Source organism: Nematolebias whitei, chromosome 2 (genome assembly GCF_014905685.2).
Source record: "Nematolebias whitei isolate Nwh7 chromosome 2, NemWhi1, whole genome shotgun sequence".
NCBI lineage: Eukaryota > Metazoa > Chordata > Actinopteri > Cyprinodontiformes > Rivulidae > Nematolebias > Nematolebias whitei.
Window position 1 is genome coordinate 4,181,531 of NC_056499.1, and position 5,489 is coordinate 4,187,019.

A 5,489-nucleotide genomic window follows, 5' to 3' on the forward strand; every position below is an offset into this window, starting at 1 on the left:
GGCACTTTTCTATAAATTCCTTCCTACGAGATTAAAACTTTTCCCAAACGTTCATGCAAACGTTCGCCACAGTTTGCAGACGCGCCGACAGAGCAGAAGCTAAAGCAGCCACGCAGACCTGACCTCCTGAACCTGTCCCCAGAAAACATGCACATTACCTGAGTCCACCGCTGCGGTGCTGCAGTCAGATACACTGATCCATCCAACTCTGACTGACTTCCCACATCAAACTGTCACTCAGCCTTCCCCCAGAAAACTCTTCAGTCTTCAGGGCTTCTCCTTCCTTCCCCTCCAATCCCTGTCTTTTTTCAGCAGCAGCCTCTCTTTCACTCCTGGGAGCTTTTACCATTTAAGGAGAAGGACTCTGCAGCTTTAGTGTAAGTGTGTGGGGTAGTGCGTGTGTGTTTTCTCAGGCATCTGGTCCTCTGATCATCCCTGCATCAAGTTATAAAGCAGTGTTATTTTTCTTTCTGGAGGTTTTTTTTTTTAATGAAGGCAGTGAATGAATTTTTGGCGTGTTGTTTTGTGTTGAGGCGTGTTTGTGTAAGACAGAAACCGTAAATCACACCCGTCTGATCCGTGTTTACTCTGCCGACTACGAGGAATTCACACAACCATGTCTGAGCTCTTGAGGTCCATTATAATTTGGTAATCTGCTCTGTCAGAGCTTCGACATTGGAGCTCCTTCTTGCTGGTCTCATTCTTCAAACACCACTATATTTCATGGAATCAAAGATGGCAGCATTTATGTTTTTTTGGAGGAAGAGAACAATTTGAATTAGATGATCGTCTTTGATTCGATCTAAGAAAGAAGCAATTTGTACAAGAAAGTATTCTGTTTTTATCTCAACTACAAAGGAAAAAACTTTTCCAAATTATTCAGACAACACAAATATTTTGCAGTGTAAAAACAGTCTGATAAAAAACTGAGAGGAAAAATTAAAATAAAGTGTTCACTTGAATGACTCTAAAATCTCAAAACTTTCAGTAATGGTAGATGTGTCAGGAACTGGTTTTTGGATTCTTAATAAGCCAGACACAGGAGTGCAAAAACAAGAACAGTTTTTATTAATTAGACTGCTGGTAGCAGGAGTCAGAGGTCCAAGAAGTAATCCAAAAAGGGTGATCCGTGAATCGTGGTCATAGACGCAGAGGAGGAGGTCATTACCGTGATCAGAAGGACAGAGCAGAACCAGACGAGGAGCAGGCAAAAGGGTAAATCCACAAGACGAGGCGTGAGGTCGGAAATCCAACTACAGGGCATGAACATCGAGCATGAACAAGAACAAGATGGCTGAATATCAGGGACCATGGAAGTTATAATAATTCAGCCCTGGTGGAGAGTGAGAATGGAGCTTATAAAGGGTGCAGAGCAGGTGAACTATGAGCTGAACAGGTGCATGGAATCAGGGCTGATTGCTGTGAGAAAAGGGAGGCATGGCATGGAGTGAAGGGAGCAGGCTTGAGTTGGAGGAGGGGTGATAGGCAAAACACAGCAGGGAAGAGAAACTATGGCATGAGGGGCTGAAACAATACCAGGAGGGAGTGAGTGTGAGACAGGGGCCAATGGGGGGGAAGGGTCAGCTGATCATTACAAGATGGCAGGAATTTGCTTTTGAAGAACTTCTTTGAGAAGATGAGAATTGTTCTGATTGTCTGAATTGAAACTGACTGCTGTTTGTTGCAGGTAAAGTTATGAGTTATAAGTTATGAGTTGGGCAGCAGGGTGGCGCAACTGGTAGAGCTGCTGCCTCTCAGCGAGCAGGTCCCTGGTTCAAACCCCGGTCCAGGGGCCTTCTGGGTGGAGTTTGCATGTTCTCTCCGTGCATGCGTGGGTTTTCTCCGGGTACTCCGGTTTCCTCCCACAGACCAAAAACATGCATGTTAGGCTGATTGGTAACTCTAAATTGTCCCTAGGTGTGAATGGGAGAGTGAATGGTTGTTTGTCTCGTTTGTCTCTATGTGGCCCTGTGATGGACTTGCGGCCTGTCCAGGGTGTACCCCGCCCCTCGCACAGTGATTGCTGGACATGGGCACCAGCGACCCCCGTGACCCAAAATGGAATAAGCGGGTAAAGAAAATGGATGGATGGATGGATGGAAGTTATGAGTTTTGAAATTGACTCTGAGCCTGACTCCACACACTTTAAGCCTGTGAATTACACCGAACTGACGAGAATGAGAGGATTTAATACTGAATACAACAGCGATCCACAACAATTAACTACTAAAACTATGCTCGAAAGATTAAATGATAAATGGTCTGTACTTATATAACACCTTTCTATCTTATCAGTGTACTCAAAGCTCTTTACAACACAATCTGTGTCCTCGTGTACCCATTCATACAGCACTCTACTAGATCTCTACAACGATAATTGAACAAATCGTTCTAAAGAGACTAATCAATGCTTTTAGATTACATTCATACACTGATGGGACACACATCAGAGGCAATGAGGAGTTCAGTGTCTTGCCCATGGACACTTTGGCATGTGACTGCTGGTGGATTCGAACCCCCAACTCTTGCATTGGAGGACGACTGCTCTAGCCACTGTGCCACAGCCACTCCCCACCCCCGAGACTAAAACTCTTAAGGACCTTAGTGTGGAGACAGCAGCTCTCAAATGGGAAAAGGAGGTGCTGTGCCCGGGAGAAGAGAAGAGGATGCCGGACTGGTGTGTTAATGAAACTGAAAGCTACCGCTAAGGCTGGCAGACGCCTGATACCCTCTCTCTTTCTGTCCACCATCCATTCTTTGGATAACAAGATGGATCTGCTTTGATTGAAAGTGGGTACCTCAGAGGAGATGAAGAAATGTGCTATACTCTGTTTGGTGGAAGCATGGCTTAATAGCGGCATGCCGGACTCAACCTTCCAGCTGGATGACGGACTTTTTTTCCCGAGCGAATCGCTGCAGCGAACAAATGGGGTTAGACATGCAACGGGGGAGTGTACGTCTATGTAAACAAAGGTTGGTCCACAAACTTTACTCTGATAAACAGCTCATGCTCTGAGGCAACTGTGAAGTGTCAACCACATTATTTATCATGGGAGTTTATGGTGGTGTTTATAGTTGCTGTCTATATAGCCCTGGATGCTAATGCTCGGGAGGCCCTGCAGGAGCTACATGAGAATATCAGCTCACTGCGAAACAAGCATCGTAGACATTTGACCTTGTGGCTGGTCATTTTAACCATGTAAACCTGAGGGACACTGCCAAGATTTTATCAGCACATGACCATACCAACACAAGGAAATAACACACTGGACCGTGTTTACACCAACATATGAGACGCATAAAAAGCCGTCCCCCACCCCTACCTCTGACTCTCTGATCACATATCCATCTTTCTGGCCCCTGTTTACCTCCCCCCACTGAGAAATTCCAGACCAAAGAAACATAAGGAGGTGGGTGAGGAATGGTGACTCCATAATGAAGGACTGCATGTACATGATGTACATGCAGTACATCATGTATTCAGCAGACCTGCCATTCTGCAGGTCTTCAGGGAAGCTGCTGTGAATGAGTGGGAGCTAGACCTGGAGGAATACACATCTGTGATCCTTGGATACATTAGCAAGTGTGTCCCCCTCCTGTTCACTCTGCTCACGTATGACTGCACACCTACCCATCCACGCTGTCATATTGTAAAATTTGCAGATGATACAGCGGTGGTTGTATGTATCACAAACAACGATGAGTTCAACTACAGGCAGGAGGTGGAACACCTGGAGAGCTGGTGCAGGAAGAACAACCTTCACATCAATGTGAAGAAGACAAAGGAGATGGTTGTGGATTTCAGACAGAACAAACACACCTACCCCCCACCCCCACTCCCCGAATATAAGAGGATCTGTGGTGAAAGTGGTCTCCAGTTACAAGTACTTGGGTGTGTACCTGAACAACCTCAGCTGGGGCAACAACACTACCAGCCTGATCAAGAAAGCTGATCAGACTCTACTTCCTCAGGCAACTGAGACAAGCTGGACTTTTTCAATCAACCTTTATTTAGACAGATAAGTCACATTGAGCCTAGAAGACACATTTACAAGTGAGATCTGTTTAGACAAGACAAAAAGTAATGAAACTGGACATGTAGGAATTGGAGGCGAAATTGGACTGGGAAGCTCAGTCCTCACCTCCTTCTACAGGTGTGCAGTGGAGAGCACCCTGTGCTCCAGCATCAACGTGTGGCATGGAGGCTGCACAGCTGCAGAAAGAAAAACTTTGCAGAGAGTGGTGAAGGCTGCACAGAAGACTGTTGGGAGTAAGCTTTCCCACCGTCACAGACATCTACACCTCCAGATGCAGGAAGAGGGCCACCTGCATCATGAAGGACCACACTCACCCATCACACACATTTCTTGCCCCGCTCCCCTCAGGAAGGAGGTTGAGGAGCATTAAGTGTAGAACAACTAGACTGAGGAACAGCTTCTACCCTGAGGCTGTTAGACTCATGAATCTCTAACCAAGATAATCACTGAGAAAAAAATCACATCATGCTGCTGCGTTCATTCACACTCTTCTGCTCACACAGACTCATGTTCGTGCTGCTGTTTGGCGTATTGTTTTTGTACTACTAATGCTTAGCGTATTTTTAGTTAACGTTTTTCTTAGTTCATATCTTAGATTTTATTACCGTTTTTCTTTTACATTTTATACTTTTGTTGGATGTAACTGGGACCCTGTGTACACAATTTCGTTCCACCACATGTACCACATGTATGACAAATAAAGAACCTTGAATCCGTGAATCACAGAAAACAGCTAAAGGTGTTGACATGGTGAACGGACACATTCATTAAGCATCAATAATAGTGAGCTGCCATAGAGATGAGATGATTTGTTTTGGGGGAAGACCATACTCCGTTCAGTGAGACGATGCTGTATCATATTCAGCATGTAACAGCATGGCTTTGTTGTAAAATGATAAAACCCTCCACTTTCAAATCGACATCAACCATTTCCTGTTACTACAGACGAGTACACGGTTTCAGTTCAGCAGTGGAAATGTTGTCCTTGCACCAGCCAACTCGAACGGACATTTTAATGTAAAACATCAAACATCTCTGCTGCATCACGGCTTGAGCTGCGTTTGAAGGTCTGAGCTTCTCAAAACTTTTCTAAAGCGAGGAGTTGATCCATGCAGTGATACAAATCACAAGGTCTTCACAGGAGGAAGAGCAAAGTTGTGTTCAAAATAATGTTTTCCTTTTGTTCCAACTTTGGACAATTTTAGTTCAACGTCAAATATTCAGATATTTTTGTCCATGTGGGCCTCATTCATTCAGCCGAGTGTGAAAGGTAGGTTACAACCATATACTTCTTTCATCCATCATCATCAGCATCCATCCACCCACTCAACCACCCACCTACCCATCCATCCATCCATCAACCACCCACCCATTCACTCAACCACCCACCCACTCAACCATCCATCCATCCATCCATCCACCCACTCAACCACCCACACATCCATTCAACCA